At 42.0% G+C, this 17,653-nt stretch overlaps 1 protein-coding gene across 2 annotated transcripts in view; it reads right to left on the bottom strand.

The window, feature by feature from the left end:
* TEC (tec protein tyrosine kinase) overlaps positions 1-16,074 on the bottom strand; it is a 49,638-nt gene extending 33,564 nt beyond the window's left edge. Inside the window, exons 1-2 of one of the 2 annotated variants that reach the window (XM_062607553.1) lie at positions 15,918-16,074; positions 1,701-1,820 (exon numbers count right to left, since the gene is read on the bottom strand). The gene's annotated coding sequence lies outside the window, so the exon portion shown is untranslated. The remainder of the gene's footprint in view (positions 1-1,700; positions 1,821-15,917) is intronic. The other variant, XM_062607563.1, reaches the window with a different exon arrangement.
* Positions 16,075-17,653: the final 1,579 nt, after the last annotated feature.

The raw sequence follows: 17,653 nt of genomic DNA, 5'->3' as shown, positions 1-17,653 counted from the left end.
AAAATTTACTGGGGAAACGAACATACATTTTTTTTCTGAGGCAACACAACTTCAGCATGGACAAAACAACTGCATGACACAGTACTGTGCAGAGAAGTTTGAAAAACCACAAGCCTCCTTGCAATACTACCTTACAAAAGTAAAGTTTAAAGAAAATTACATGTAAGTAAATTCACTTTAGTGCCTCTCCTGCTTTGTGCCTAAACATGTCATTATTGGCTGTGGCAGAACATGAAGTGACACTCTCAGCCTTCCAGTCTAGTCCTGATACTGCGTTTATCTCCCTGTTTTGGCTAAATGAGCTTTCATATCCCACACTCCTGCCACTTCACAGTTGGATGTGGTTCTTCACCACTTTAAAATATTACTTTCTTCTCAAGGTATATCTCTGAATATGCTAAAAAATTAGTCTCTGGTCTACAAAGACCTACAAAATAAGACCAGGTTAGGATGCATAATTAAAAGACTCCAATAGGATTGAAAATGGTGATTATTGTGAATAATCTCTTTTTGGTTTTTGTCTTCCTATACATTTTGTTCTTTACCTGTCACACTCTTTCTGGGAAGAGGACAGATATTTTTAACTGGTAAATGTCTTGAGCACATTTTTTAATTACTAAAGCTGTCTGCTTCTGTTTTATTGCCCTTCTAAAAACAATTTGGCAATCTTAAAGGTAATTGCAGAGAAAAGGGTACTACCATGAACTGAAAATATGAACATTGTATTAAAGTGAATTTTGAGTCAGTATTTAATTGAATTAAAAGTCAGTATTAACTTGCCATCACAGGCTCTCCCTCGCAAAACAATCTTTCTGTTCTGTATACTATGAAGTCTCTGATGACAGTTCAGAAAAGCATAATTATTACCCATCTTAAAAATGGCAATCTCAGAAATCCCCAGAGTGCTACACTGGAGACGGATTCAAAATTAACTGTGATTTCAAATCTCAATGCTAAAATATTTCATTTCCCTACCAGCCCTCTTTTGTCACATTAACATTATACAAGAAACAAAACAAAAATCCTTTTGACAAAAATTAGCATTAAAAAATAAAGCCATCGATAATGTAATTGGTCCATGTCTTCACCTTGTTGCTACACTGAATTATCTCTGTTACGGAGATCCCTGCAGATTAGAACCAGTTTCCCAGGTTAGAAGATCAGCTTTTGAATTTGCATTGGGTCACAGAAACCTGTTATGTTTGTTTGTTTCTTTTTTTCCAAGCCAGTGGCTCTAACCACATTCCTATTTCCATAAATAAGGTCCAAGATAACTGAACCTTCACCTATTATTCTTAAAGTTCCTTTCCTAAATTGCAATACTTCACTGAGAAGCACCTGTAACGGCCGCCCTCACCTCTTACTAAACCCGTACATCACTACTTTTTCTTCAGTACAGTTTTAGAGATTTTCTGCACTTTTCCCTGCCCTTCCCCCCAAACATTTCGCTGTTCCCAGACCATCCCTCAGAACATGAAGCTGTTTGCATGACACATTGTTATCTTGTTATAAATAGCACGGGGAGGTTCGAGCTGCCACCCATCCAAACCTTTCAGATCATCACTCCAGCCAAGGGCTTGCCCTGTTCCCTGCCAACCTGTTACACAGTAACAAATACGATCTAATTGGCAGAGATGCTGAGGACTCAGAATGATGACAGAATTATGATGTATCCCAAAGTAAGAGTTACACAATCTCACCTTTTTTTTGAGTGGGAAAACATCCTCAACTTTAAGTATCAAAAAGTCTGCACGAGCTCGCACTATCCATCTTCACATCATACAAATAATCCCCCTGTACGGCATGAAGTCACCACACACCTTCCACAAAACAAAAGAAAACAACCATTATGATAAATCTACTACATCAATATTGGTCAAGATGTACAACGTAAGTTTGCACTTGTAAACAGAGCTTCTTATGCAAGCCACCTTTCCCAGTTTTCACTGGCTAAAACTGTGGCACTAAGTGAGGAGGTAAGCTCAGCAGTTGCAACACTACCCACTTATCTCCTGATTCTCACTCCCAGCTCCTGGATTGTATTTGTTTACTGAAACAATTAGTCACCAGAAACTGGTCCTTAAACACATGTAACATTCAAACAGTAAATGTACAAAAGTCCCAACGGGAGTTCTAGCAAGCAGAGAAGAGAAAGTGCATCCCACTCTGACCAGGGTTTCTCTGATCCAAATGCATTTTCACATACAACACATAGCTTTGTATCACATAGTCATGAAGTGGTTCGGAAGAAAAAAGGCATTCTGAAAAACACACTTACATGCAACAGTCATACAACGAACACCAACAGAAAACATTTGCCTGTGCCTGAAAAGAACAACTCAAGCTGGAACTCTTTTCCGAGTCCTGACACCTCCTTAGTGATGGTAACATTTACCTAAGAATTTGGGTTTTTCAGTGCAAAGTTTTAAAGCTAAGGTGATGGGCTGCCATGTAGGCCAGAGCCCCTCTAAGAAATCAGCATCCTCAGGTTTCTGACTTGGGTTTCATCATGAATCCTGCACAACCGCTCTATTTCAGAGTTTGGGCCCATCAATCCAAATTTGTAGCAAGTCCAAGTCTTCATATTTAATATTGAAAATATATCACCTACTGCAGTACATTAAAATTATGTAATATTCACTAACTCAATTTAAAAAGGAAATCAAAATGTCAATTTTAAGTACACAGATGGTACCTTGAATTTTGATTCAAACCTGTAACTCTTCCAGAATATTTTTTCCTCCTTTTATGGATTAATTCATCTCAATTTGCTGATCAAGTTTCTAATGTATCCCTGAAAACAGCCGCAGTGGGGTAAGTGAACAGGCAACACACTGCAGCTCTGGGCAGAATGCAGAAACAGTGCAGGAGGAAGAAGAAAAGGAGAACTCCTTACCCTGTTTTTTCTGCTGAAGCTGCTGTTGCTTTACCATGGAACAACAAACTGAGTTACATGTGAATAGTTACTTACATGAGTATCCAGCACAAGCTTATTTGAATAATTACTACCCAGTGCAAGCAAGGATTGCAAAATCTGCTTATGCTTCATTATTAGAAAAGTATTTTTGCTCCACTTCTAAGGCTGCAGCTCCAAACTCAAAAAAATAAAATTCAACTGAATAAAAGACAACTGTTATTAATCCCTGTTCAAATGGTAAATTCAACAGAAATACAAATTAATATGCTTTCACATAACCCGTCACCATTTTAAAATTGAAACTGAGGGGGAAAATACTATAATGACATCTGAAAAGTATCATGTCAGAAAAAAGGTAAATACTTGGATTTGCTTTTTTTCCTGCCTTTTTTTTTTCCCCCAGCAGTCTCAGAAACCACTCCTATCATATGCAAATTGCATTGTTTTTAACAGAAAATGCGACTTTTGAATAGATTTCAAAATTATACCCAAAGGCTTGCAACACCTTAGTCTCTGTCTGAAAGTAAGCCAAAGAATAACTGGCTAATTTTATATATAATCAGGCCCTTTGAAAATAAAATTCATATTTGCCTGTATGAAGTTTAGGTTAAAAAGTAAACAGACTAAGGAGTGACTTGGTGACAGCTTTGACTGAAGATTCCGAGATAAGCATGTGCTGTTGCAAAATATCCTTTGTTCAACTGAAGGCTACTCACGTACACGCACAGGAGGAGACTTTCATCACAAGCAGCACAGGTTTTCCAAAATTCCTCAGAAACAGGCTCCCTGCATTTGACAACACACAAGCATCTGTTTCCTTGTGGTGCAACAACTTCAGTAGGGGGGGTAACTGAAGTAAATAATGCTGAAAAAATGATGGTCCCTCTTTGATAGCATCAGCTGGCATCAAGGTGGTTCATCTCACCAAACTGGACCATCAACCATCACAAAACAGAAATAGAGACAGTGCACAAAATAGCTGGTAAAAAATGGCAAAAGCAGCAGAAGGGTTTCTTTCTCCTTACATGATGAGTTCAGATTTAGGAGAATGATATGTACATGTCTGCAAATCATTTGTAAACAAACCCTATTGCCTGCTATTCTGACACCCCGGAAGCAATACAACTCAATGACTAAGTTATCCCTTTCACAGCTTTATAGTGCCCCTTCTTCAATTTCCTCATTAATACATTTTATTTTTTTTAGGAGAGGAACCTCTGCTTTATGAAACAAGAATTACACTATTACCATCCATGATGTAGAATATATGTTGACACGGGCATTTTTTAATTTCAATGATTTACTGCTAACTTTGAGTTAGCAACACTACGGGATACCACACAAAGGACAGACTGATCGATTTGCACTGCCCTTAACAACTTCTTGTGGTTTTAGTCATTCCTCTACAGCGGACTATTTGTAGTGTTTCTTTTTGTTCCACATAAAAGCTGTGCAATACCTATAAACTTGCACCGACTATCTTGCCTTCAGTTTATTCAGATCAAAAGCCTCTCTAGCATTTGTAATGTTCTCTGCTGAAAGAGAATACAGCTGAAACTTAGTTTGGGACACAGGAAAGCAAGGCACAAAAAAAAAACAAAAACACAAAAACAACTTTGAAACATCAGTTAAAGGAACACAATCCAAACATTTTCTCAGCTTACTGACCTCCTGCACGCTCAGCCACCTGAACTTTCTACAGATAAAAAAAGCTTTTGAATGTGTCACTGCCTCAAGAAATAGTATTGGTGATAGAGCAGATGGCCAGCTCTTCCATTGTATGCTGCCCCCAACTTCTTGTATTTGTTTTGTTAGTCACAAAGTGTTATGAGTTTATCTTGTGATTTCATCAAGGACTAGAAAGTCATCTTCATTTCGCTACTAAAGATAAGCAAAACCCACTGCCGAAGAGTTGCAAATCTTCCTGAACATGAACTTGCTCCCCCCTCCTGTATTGTCTGCAAAGCGATGTTGGTATGGCTTTAACACCTCCAAGACTGTGTTTCTGCCACTCTTTCAACACTTGTGAAGTCTTTGCTGTTCTTCACCATCATTGATATAAAGTTTAAGCCCTACCTTCATGCACCCCGTTTTTCTCACACAGATTAAGAAAATAACGTGAAAAACTGATGGTTTATGTTGGGGGGGGGGGGTGAAGATCTTTATATGTGTATGCACATATAGAGAGTAGCTGCAATTCATCATATTGGGAAAGGTTATCAAAAGTGTATGCAAAACCACATGCAGAAACCCTTCAACAGCAAGAGAATTTCAAATACTCTGCCAGTCTAGTCTTTTTAGGCTTGAGGCTTTTAGATACTTGTGTAACCACATACATAATGTGGCATTACCCTCTCTTCAACCCACATACAGCAGTTAATTGTTGCTATTATTTCCATAAGAATTCTATTAGCATTAGCTACTATTGTTAAATTCCACTCCAGCACCCAAAGTTACCTCCTTATTTTTGGAAAAGCTTTCAAGGTGGCCTGACACAACTGAACAGCGCTTCCCACAGCAGGAAGCCAATTTCAAGTATTCTGCAGACAGAACTGACCTCTTCCACTGGGAATCTGTGGGTCTGGGCTCACCAGAAGCCATATGCCTTCTGACACAAACTAAAAAAATCCTGTTTAGCAGCAAGGTTTAGTCCATTCACACAGCTTCCAGGTGAGATCCTAACATATTTGATGACCTTAGCACACAGGCAGACCAAACTTTTACAAGATAAACTTATCCGCAGCTGGGCCTTCTGACAAAGCCTCCTGCAACAGCCGCCAAAATCACACGCAAGAGAATCAGGTATATTTTCATTATCACACATTTGAGTCAAATAAAGGAAAATTAAAATTAGAGAATTAAAAAACAACAAAAAAAAAACAAAAACACACACACACCCCTTCTTTTTAGAGACCTCTTTCTGAGGGCAGATTTCCAATTTCTGAACAAGGGAAGCAGTGCTATCGTATCAATTTAAACAGCTGACTGAGGATGCTGTTGCTATCCATATACATTGCCTTACTGCCATTTCCATGATGCCTAATCCACATTGCTCATGCAAGGACCAAATCCAAGCCTGACTAACATTTTTATGTACTGATACTTGATATTAACCCTTAGAAGGGAGACAGCAAGTTTTCCTAGCTCTGAACTTTGTTACTCAGGTTTATTTTCATTGTAAATACCACACAAAGTGGGGTGAAAATGGTAAGCTATTTTTTCCTGCTGACATACACCATCTCTTACCTGCTGTGGTGCCATCACCAGGACTTTAAGATGCTGCAAGGAGTGTTGACTGCAGCAGGCCAAATAAGGCAGGGCATAAAGAGATTTGTTTCTTCATTTATGCAGTATAAAGGTCTGGTGAAGAATATTAGTTTGGTTTAATTGCACAGATATAACTGGTCCTCAGATGACAGAAGAGAGGAAAAACAATCAGCACAAACAAAAAAGGGAAGATTAGGGTTGGAACTGGGAGAAGGGAGGTGGTATGCTGGTCCTTTTTACCTGTGTATGTACCTTTGAAAAAACACGGTCCTCTTAGTTCTGGCAAGTATTTTCAAAGTAATGTTAAGAGAAGAACATGTAAGAACAACCTCCAAACCAGCATGGCATTGGTTTGGAGGAGCAGAAGCACAGAGAGAGCAGAGTCTATCTATTTCACTTCTACATAGACCGAGGCTACTCCACCAGTCCCTTCCTGGCCCTGCAGTGCTGGGTGGACATTTGGTAAAGCAGAGCTGCTGCCTCAGTCTTGTTCCTAAAAGTCCCCTGCGATAAGAACAGACAAAAACAGTAACAACCACTTCCTAAAGAGAGAGACAAAGATGAGACTGGCAAAAGAAATGGGCAAAGCTTGTGCAAAAGCTTTTCTTACTTCTCCAGGAATCTGGGGCTTTAGAGGGCTTGGAAAATAAACATTCTTTTAAATCAGAGGTTGAACCTAATTCTGTTTATGAAATCTAAAGCTCACCATTAAGTAGGCTGTCAACTGCTGTTGTACACAAACCTGCAAATCTCAGAAAAGCAAATCAAATCTATGGGGAAGAAAGTCTGAAAAAAGGAAGAGAGGTCAACAGTGCCTGAAGCAATCTTTCTTCTTAATTCCAGTAAAGGAGACAGTTTAATTCCCTTTCTTCACGATCTGAGGTTTTCTAAATGTTATACAATCTCAGGTGAGTACATGACATATTACACAAAAATAAAATCAATCTATTTCAGTATTTGATACACACTTTTGACAAACTGCAACTAAAATACTGTAATACATACAAATTATGACTTGCTTTATGCACAGGGAATGACTAATACTTCCTCAGATACTTCTCTTTCCAAACACTTAGATAAACTTTTTCCCCTAAACAACTACTTCTTCTCTGACTCCTAAAAGTTAACTAAAACTCTTTCTGTTCTACCAGCATACACGCCAAGTAACCGATCCCAATACAATGAACCTAACTTTGCACCAACTTGAACACAATCATGGTTTTGCTTTGTACCACTGGGCTGACATAACTTTTAAAGTGGAGAATGGTAGAAATAAGTCACCTATTGACCACCTGGGACCACCTCTCCCCTGGTCCCAAGCCCATTCATTCTGGAGCTAGAACCAACAATAATATTTCAACACCTAAAAGCAACACCCAGCCTTCTAGATCATTACCTGCGATCATCTTAAAAGCCAAAGGAAAGTTTTTCTGGCTTAAACGTATTTTGCCAGCAATGAGCAATCCTGAAATAACCCCTAAGGAGCCTGCCTGTTCTCCACACCGAAGAACTGCCATGTACATCTCTACGGCACAGCTGAAGCCACAGAAACCCTAGCTTGGCTCCTGATGGCAGAAAAGCAGTACCAGCACTACCTGGCACTTGCACTACTAAACACTATTCTGGAATTGCTCATTCTGGTGCAGATTCTGCTGCATCTGCTTATGATCCTAGCCAGCTTGTTGGTAGCTTCTCTCACCCAAACTCCACAGAAAAAAAAAAACCAACAGACGAGCCCAAGGATGAACATCTTGGGTCACTCACTCCTGGGTTTGAAACACAATTTTCAAAGAATGCCATGAACCGGATTGGCTTTAAATTTCATAATGGCTTTATGAATTAAAATGTATTTTCCATGTCTCTTGAGAGTTATGTAGAAGTGGTCTGTAGGTACATCTTACATGAAGGAGAAGCAGGCATCAACTATGACTTCACTTCAACCACTATCTGTCTCAGGCTACCCTTAAATGACCTGATATGCCTTGCATATGCAGAAATACAGTTGGTCACAAAGAACCTGTAAATTTCTTCAGTGCCTGGAGGAAATCCAGCGATACAGATACACAGGGTTTGAAATACATCTTCAAAAACTAGCCTTTAGGTACAAAAGCTCAGCCTATGCTGTCCCTAGAAGCCCTGCTAGAACACATGTAACAATCTCACAGCTACTTAAAAATGTAGCAATTCACCCTTGCAATGTGCAGCTTATAGTACTATTAGTCAGATTAGTTTATTTGAGCAGCCTGGTCTAATATAAGGTGTCCCTGCCCATGGCTAGTGGGGGTTGGAACTGGATGATCTTGGTCCCTTCCAACCCAAACAATTCTGTGATTCAGAGAAGTGTCTCAAAATTGACCTGAATCAAAAGAGGTTTTGATTTTAAGACACCCTGCAAATACCAGCTATGTATCTGCTGTTTATTGCTAGGGAAGCAACCTATTTACTGAGCAGCCTGTCACCTGCTTTTTGCTCTTGTATTTTATTCACAAATAATGTAAAGGAACCTCTTACTTTCTCAAAGAAACAGCCATCTCCTAAATTGATAGCAGGTTGTAGCTCTTTATCTGTCTTCTAAGATTATTTCTATCATTTCAGTCAAGTAGCTTTTAGTTGGATGAAACAGTCTCATCAGAACCCAGGTATCCTTTTATCACTTCTGCAGTGCTCCTCAAGATATTCTTTCTTCCCTTTTGCAGCCATACAGAAACTATATTGCTTCCCCCAAAAAAATGGATAAAACTTGTAGCACCTGCAGCATAAAAGCCAGCTGAATGATTTAGTATCCACAGAATGACAGCTATACACGCATGCTTAAGCCTCACTGCAAAGGGATGGCTTGTGGAAAAACCAGTCCAGACCCATCTGTAATAAACTGGCTACATGCCAGCTAAAGATCATATGGTCATAAGACAAGCATATGGCTGGGAGAAGCTGTAAGGAATCCTGAGGTCAAGGAAAACTTGAAAAAAAGTAGTTGGCTTTCAGGGAATTTGGGAGACTCTCGGGCATGTGGCTTGCAGGAGAGAAACCTACACCTGGATAAGCAGGTTAGAGAGAAGTGATGGGCGCTGAATTGTTCTGCCTTGATATTAATACCAATCTAACAGAGCTAGACGAGATGGCCCTGAGCCAGCTCCAGGGATGTGCTGCTACTATTTTCCTGGGTTGTTGAAGGCCACAGTCTACTCACCGTACTGCTAAAATCATTACCTTCTTTATATCTTTTATCAAGCATCCATCCTTCTAGGTCATTCATGTAGAGCAGGCATGAACCAAGTTTACGTCTGCTCCATAGAAACAGCTAACAGCCCCACTGTTCTCTCTCTCAAAGGGAGTAAGCTTAATAAAATCATAATCTCTTTCTAGTTAGCCTTTCAGTTACCCTTCAGATGGCCTATGAAGAACGTCTTAGCAACAAGCTGTAATACTGAAGTTTCACCAACTAGTTAGGTTATCTGAGGCAACAGTTAAACAGGTTTGTGAGCAAAGAGATTAAGCATGGCTCCTGCATGCCCTGTACTCTCCACCAGGAGCAATTCTGACATCTGTACACCAGTATTAAGCTTTTAGCAAAATCGGGTATGCAAAGGACATTGCCCAGGTAACCATATGCTATGTGGTAAGATGCTAGCAATATATACAAAAAGTTTACAAAACATGCCTTCCACCCCCATTATAATAACTGGTTAATTCAAACCAAATATCCCAGAAACTACACCATGTTTAAACACATTCATTAATAGGTACATTAATAAGAAAAATATACACTTATATTAATAACTGGTTTTAAATAGGGACAGAAACAAACACCTGGTAGACTGCCTGGAAGCTGCACAAGGAAATACTTCAGTAAAACAGAAAAGTTTCAGCTTAAGACAAAGCTGTGAAGCTGACTCAGATGATTAACTACTGGTCGTAACTCATGTATTGACTAATATATTGCCTCTCAAAGTCTTTATTTTCAAGGTGTATTAGAATGCCATTTTGTTCCTTTTTCTTCCTACTGAGTGACTGACTAGCCCCAGATCTCTCTCATACAGAGTGCAATACATCTAACATTCCAAGTCAGAACTGCCTTCTGTGCATGAGTGAAAACCCAAGGCAGCAAGTGGGGGACAGGAAATACGGCAAGTTCCTGTTTGTCAAGTTTCCCCTGCATCATTTTCACCAGGATACATCCCCTCTGCTACAAAGCAAGCACAAGCGACTGAACTCAAAATGAATTGACCATTTACATTTCATCTGAGATACCATACTACTGGTTCCTACAGAGCAACGCATACCAAAGCGATGGCGTTAGCAAGGTCAGCGCTCTTATCTTCTGATCCCAGACTCTCTTACCCTGTTATGTTGGATAGGTTACAAGGAAAACTTCACAAAAGAAAATCAAAATTCCCCCCTCATCATACTACACCCTCGCCTCACCGAGGTGGCACAACATGACTCTTGGTGAGAGAATTGCCACTTGGCTGCACTCAAAATTGTAGAAGTAATGCTGCCAGACCCAATTTCATGTTCTCACACTTTGTGTAGGTTTAGCTGACATACCACTTGAAGGACTGTACTTACAGCAGCTTTTCTTTCTTTAATCAGCTAACAAAGGCCTTCAGTTTCTGTTTTGCCCTGTGCTTCAACCACATGTATGGCATGATAAGGATTAAAAATTAAAAGACAAAGATTTGAGTAGTATCTACACTGCTGAATACTGTCTGGAGAGATGCTTGGAAGAGTAATACCTATCTTCCTGAAGTTATTGAAGCAGAGCACACAGAGTTCTTTCCTAAAATTATTTGTAGAGCTGTTAAATTGGTAAGCTTTTACTTGCATTTCAGCCACTTACTGATAGAGTCTCCACATAGAGGACTAAACTCCAAGCTGTGACCTTGAAGAATTTCTTCTTCACTTACAGTGCAGCCTAAGCAACAAGGAATGCCAAAGGGCTTTGTCAAATGACAAAATATGAGTATTAATTCAGGGAAAAAATTTCTCACTGAATCTGAAAATAAACACAACTGAGGCAGTGCTGTGGTCCTGTGCTTTTCCTTTCCTATCACTCCTGCAGGGTAGTGAGAATCTCTAGAGAAGCAGCTTGTTATCTCTGCTCTCCTTGATGTCAGTTCTCAAATGTTGAGGTGCTTCAACTGGTGTAAGCTACACAGGGAATGACAGCACCCGCCAGGTGCCACAAGGCATTTATCATCTTAAGAAACAGCATTCAGCTTAAACTTCCTTTGAGACATCATGCAATAGTCATTAATGCTTTATACTATCGTACTCCACTCTGAGTATTTATGGTGATGTATAAGTATATTACAGAAAGACCATCACCAGAAGCTGGGCTGACACCAATCAGTCCCATTGAGGTCAAAAATACAAGGATTAAAGTTAAGAGACTGCAAAGGTAAGATAGTCCTTTATGGCTAGGTCTCAGGTTTTCATGTAGAGTGCCTGCTTCATACTGACTTTCAGAGTTAACCTTCAGTTCAAGAGATGCAGAAAAGTAATGACATCCTGAAAATGGATACAGAAAAGAGGAGAAGGTTTATTTTTATTTAATAAGCATAAATGGTCAGCAACTGGTCCCAGTCTAACATAAAGGGGACAGTGCTTTCTCCTGCAGGGCACGGCCCAGTGTCTTGCCCAGACTCTGGCTCAGAAGGAAGAACCCCACCCGTGTACCACCCAAAGCCAGGTTTTTCTGCCCCACGTTCAAGTGGAAACAAGAACAAGTGTTCCTATGATTTAATCAGATGCCAGCTGGTAATAAGTACAGGGCTGAACAAAACCCCTCCTAACAGGAAGCCCAGCTGTGACCTACTTGAGCATACATGAAGTTATACCCTACATGTGACAAAGTGGTACCTATTCACACATCTGCTGATAAGAGAAACATGAATAAGAAAAAGGAGTGCCAAGAAAGTTTGCCCAGGTACCACATACCTCAGCATGGTGCAATTTAGGTTTTTTTCCTTTTTCCTGCATTTGTTCAACATCATATAGGATTTTTACCTTAACAGCTGAAACAGGGCAGCCCAGTAGCCTGTTATTTTGCCTCAGAAAAGGGGCTGTAACTACAAACGCCACCCTTGGCAGATGGGTAACAGCTCTCATACCTCAGCCATTGGCTAGGCTCAGGCTCTTCCACAGCAATTCTCTCTGTGGCAAGCTCCCCAAAACCATCTCTCCTGCCCACAGTAGCAAGGCTGGACAACACCAAACTACACACAAGCTTCATTGAACTACACAGAATACAGGACAGTGTCACCCAACCAAGATGCATCTTTTCAGCAATGTCATTATCCTCCTAAAGGTTTGGGTATTGTCAAAACCAAAGACTTCTCCTAGGTCTTGACCTAAGAAAGGTAAACACTGCCTCTGATAGACAGACCTGTTCCCAGGAGAAATGCAAAAACATGCTCCCTGCCTTGCAAAGCACCTCCTACAGTGAGACTCGTCTCACCCCATGTAAAAAGAAGTCACTCTGTTTCAAGGGGTTTATCTCACATGGTATTTTCCCTAACTCTGAATCATTGCCTGTGTGTGTGAGCTGGGTCAGGAGGTGACTGAGAACTGCCAGAGCTGTAATGGTCATGGGGCACTGGTCAATCACAAGCCTCTGCTGCCCATTTCCCCTTCTGCCACACCAGACAAAGGGCATTGTGAGTCCTATGAGGGAACACTGGCCTCCCTCAACTACACACTGCTTTCTTTCCTAATGATTTTTCCTTCAGAACATACACTGAGAAAACCAGATCAGAAGCAGGACAGCAGAACGCTCCTCTGCCAGCAGAGGAAACCAGGGAGTTGCCTTTAGAAGGAACACCCTCCCTTAACAAAAATATGTTTCTTGAGACCTGACGGATCATTTGTTAAAATACAAGTGCAATTTCACTGGTTTCTAGAGAGTTGTGCCCCATTGTACCAGTGATATCTCTAATGCCTAGTGCTAGCATGAGGCCCTGGCCAGGAAGATGGGTAAATTGGGCTGATCTCACAGCAGCGAGGAGATCTGTCGGGCTGTAGACAGTGTGAGTCCTTCCCTCGCATTTTGTGTAAAAGAGGAAGCTGCGGGTACCAGCAGGTCATGTAATGAACACCATCACTCTAACTTCCACAGTACAACCACTGACTGACCATTGCTATCACTTTTTAGCCAAGGTATTGGTAATTCTGTACAAATAGATGCATTTACATAATGATAAAAATATCTGTACCACAAATCCAAAAATACGATAGATGTCCTTCAGAAGTACATGTGTTCTTTGAACTATAAGACCCACCACCTCAAGCCTCCTTCTCCATGCCAACCTTTACCCCACTCTATCCAAGTACTGCTTTCCCTACCTTTTGATTTTTATAGTGATATTTTTCTTACCGTATTTCTGCAGAAGAGTGCTGCAGACTGCTACAACTGATTCTCTGGTGCACACTAACTTGCCTTTTTTATAAGGCACAGTTCCAAGTTCAGCAGCAAAAAGCTAATAGGTTACTGAAAAAAGTCAAAACAAGTAGAAAAACATCTTAGAGGTCAATGGTTAAGAGGGGCTAAAGACAGTTTTTCCATGATCTTTGCATCAACAGCAGGAAGCACAGACTTCCATTGTCTAAGAAACAGAAAATATTTTGCATATTTGAGATACAAATAACTGTATGAAACTTACACCATTATGCACCTTATCTTGTGTATCCAGTTTATAAGCTGACACAACACAGAGGCAATTAAACCTACAACAGGTTGCACTTACACTTGGTGGAGGGGAAAACTTTTCTTAAGGCTGCCAAGCAATTCTGTGAAAGTAACCACTTCCCAGTTATTTTAACTTTAATTACAGGATACCATACTATCACAGCATTTCTGAATACAATGTTGTTTCAGGGCAAGATGAAATAATACAGAGCTGATATTGTTATCAGCTTGATTTTATTTTTCTCTCTTTTTAGCCATTGTAGGCAGGCAGCCAGGTTACTGGATACATTGCAATGCCACATCCACAATACTGAGCCCACAGCTAAGAACTGAAATGCAACTTTACTTAGGATGTAATTCTAGCTGCCTCTCAGTGGTTTTAAGAGATTTAAGGTTGTAAAAACTCTGCGTTAACATCCCCAAACCTCTCAGTGGTACTTCCATGAGTTTTGAAGTGTTAACAAAGTCAGCTAAGAACTAGAGTTACTTCAGGATGGAGGTCTAACTGGCAGTATGTTTTAACTATGTGAACTCCAAATCTTCGGGTTTGGTTTTTACACCTATGAGATATGCTTATTAAATAAATATGGCACAGTAACCTTATTTGGTGATGCCAAATATAATCCCACCACTCCATTTTCAGTGGTTTCAGCAGACAAGCTCATGCAGAAATTGTTTGGCTCAAAATACTTGCACTATTCATTTAGAAGTTCAGCTGAACCCTTTCACTGATGACTAAATGCAGAATAAAAATTTATTATTTCTCAATAAATAAAACTTAAAATAAAAGCTAGAGACACATCAAGAGGAGCTTCCAAGAGCAAATAGGCTCTCTCCTGCTTCACAAACCATAACCATCAAAAGGCCACCAGGAGCACCCTGCCTGGGAGCTCCCTCCTCCCCTACAAGAGCAGTACCCAAGAAACAACAAGAGGATGCCTAAAGGGGCTCTTCTGCAGGTGATGTGAGCCAAGCAGCACAGCTGGTGCACTGAAAGGAAAGAGGAGCATGTGCAAAATCCCTCTGAGTACTCCCTCAGTGTAACTGAGAGCTGCTTTCCGATGGCCCAAAATACCCCCAACATTTATATAGCAGGTGTAAGTAACAACTCATCTTTCAGCCACTGGAGAGTTCCAACAAATTAACCAGCAAGGCTTCACACTGCAGCCATGCTATATTAAAGATGATAGTCAGCTGAAGTACCAGCAACAAATGCTCCAGAAGCAAGTACTTGCAAGACATCTTTTTATCTGCATTTCTACTATGGTCAGCTTTTCCATCTATGAAAACTACAAACTCACTTACTTGACTCATAACACTAGGTATTTCAGATTAGCATGTGTCACAGTAAGGCACTCATCTGTCATCCCAAGCAGAGAGCTCATGGCCATGCCTACACTAAAAGCTCAATTTACAGTTCAAATAATTATCAGCTCCAACTTACAGGGACGCAGAAGAGAAGCCTGTGGAAAAATCCATGCAGCCCACTACATGAGCTTCAGGTACACTACATCCCAGCACCAAGCTACACAAAAGCAATCACCGATAAGAAAGGATAAACATGCTGTGGAACAGATAGCAGAGGTATTATTACCAGGACTAAACTCATACACAAGGCAAATTGTGCCTTGAGACAAGGTGGAACAGTCTTAGTAAACCACAGTAGTTACAGGGATATAGGGAAGGACTCAAGAAGAAAGTCACGTTTGCTTTAAAATGTGTTTGTCAGCCCCGGCTACAACCCCTTGTATTACACAAGTTACGGCAGTTTTAAGCAAAGGTTTAAAACGCACCTTTTGTCATAGCTCCCGCTTACAGACCCGCCTGCCACACGCCGGGAGAGGAATGCCTCGACTCTTGGGGGGCAGCGCACCTCTGAAGTTGCAGAAAGCGGCTGCTACAGGGTGCGCTCCGCCAGCCCTCTCGGCCCGGGAGCCACACACCGGGAGCTCAGGGTAGTCCCGGCTGCCCGCGCTGCCACATGAACTCGTCCGGCTCCGTTAGCGGGGACATCCCCGCTGCTCGCCAGCCCCGGCTCTGCCTTACCTGAGTGTCCCGGCCGCCGCCGCCGCGCAGGGAAGCGGCGCACTGCCCCTCTCCCTCCCGGGGAGGCGGCGGACAGCGGCACCTCCACTTCCTCCGCCCACCGGCCGCCGCGCACCGCTCCCCGCGGGACAGCGATGGAAAAAGCAGTGGGCCGGCCGCAGCTCACAACCCTCTCTGCTTCCCTCCCCGTCCCGTCCCCGCCCCGTCCTGCCGCGGGGCGGTGGCGGGGCCCTGGGAGCCCTCTGTGCTCGGGGCAGGTGAGGAGCTGAAGAGTGTGGCCCACATCCAACAGACCTAACAAGAGCTGCCTGAAAGCGCTTCGGTAAAGCAAAAGAAAAGGCATATTATACAACTCGGAACAGGATGTCAACTCTTTTCCAAAATCTAGCTGCACCCCAGGGCTTGGCACCAGCTGGCTTTAAACTGGGTGTAACCAGTGCTTTGGCTCAGGTGTTTCTCGTTCCACACCGCGGTGAAGATTGAGCACTCACAGGGCTATGGGGAATGGGTGGGTACAGAGCTCTTTGTCCTGAGCAGGCTGGGCGACCTGAGGCTGCTCTTGTGTAACGTCCATTCAGATCTGCTCATGCCCAGATGGCCTCCAGGGCTGCAGTGTCTTCCTCATACTTAACTGTATGTAATGGTCACATCCAGTCACCCCAGAGCTCACTCATTTATATCCAGAATAAATGAAGGTGTCTTTTTGCACCCATCAGGAGTCCGTGTTGAACTTCAGGGTCTGTAGCGAGATGTCATGCTGGCTCTGTTCTTTATCTCCTTCTCTTAGCAAAACCTTACCTATAGAAACTGTCAACCTGCAAAACCTCATTGATAGAAAAATTGCTTGTAAATTTCAGTGGAAATACATCTCTCATGTTTCTAAATGTCAGTCTAGCGAAAGCAAGCAGGGTCTGTGCTGCTTGCAAGCCAATGGTTTTGTTGTGACTAGTGCGTAATAGCTGGATCAACACAGATGTCTTTCTGTTCAGCTTGGAGGAAATGAGTTACAAAGTCTTTGTTTTCACTTGGGGGATTTCCTCCAACTTACACTTTTGGCACTGTGGCCATGTCTCCCATGCCTGTCACACTGCTGCTGAGCCCAGGGAGCCACAGGGCTGCATCCCTACTACATAGGGCATCTCCACTATGAACACACTGGCAGTCACTTCATGATGACCTATCCAACCAGCCTGCCCTCACAGCCCTCCCTCCACTCCATCCCCACCTTTGTAGTAGCACACACTTAGGTGTCCACAGAGCCATCCTTACCAATGATTAGATCAGTTTTGCAAAGCAGGCGACTTCTGCTTCATTTTTCAAGCAACAGCAGCTACAGCTTTCTTCACCCTGTCTGCTGCTGCTGTGGCAGGAGGAAAAGACAATAAAACTGACCAGTTGCTTGAGGAAGGATTTGGAATAGCTTTACCCCATACGGTGCCATTTCTGAGCTCCAGAAAGAAATGCCATCTCACAGAGAGCAGTTATGCTGCAATGTGACTTGACCATCAGCAGCTATATTACTCCTGAGACTATCTCAGAGCTGCAGCTGCAGCAGCAAAGGGGCAGCAGAGCACACCTTCATGGTCCAAAGCATGTGGCTATTGCAGCTACATTACTGCAGCAGCAGCAGCAGCAAAGGGACAGCAGAGTACACCTCCACGGTCCAAAGCATGTGGCTATTGCTGCGCTGAAGGTGTCCCGCTCCTACAACTACTGACCAGGAGTTCACCACTTGA

The sequence above is a fragment of the Pezoporus occidentalis genome, unplaced genomic scaffold, assembly GCF_034315485.1.
Source record: "Pezoporus occidentalis ecotype Australia unplaced genomic scaffold, CSIRO_AGI_Poc_V1 ctg1, whole genome shotgun sequence".
In the NCBI taxonomy this organism is placed as follows: domain Eukaryota; kingdom Metazoa; phylum Chordata; class Aves; order Psittaciformes; family Psittacidae; genus Pezoporus; species Pezoporus occidentalis.
Note: the sequence above shows the minus strand (reverse complement) of the source record. Positions and strands in the feature narration are given on the sequence as shown.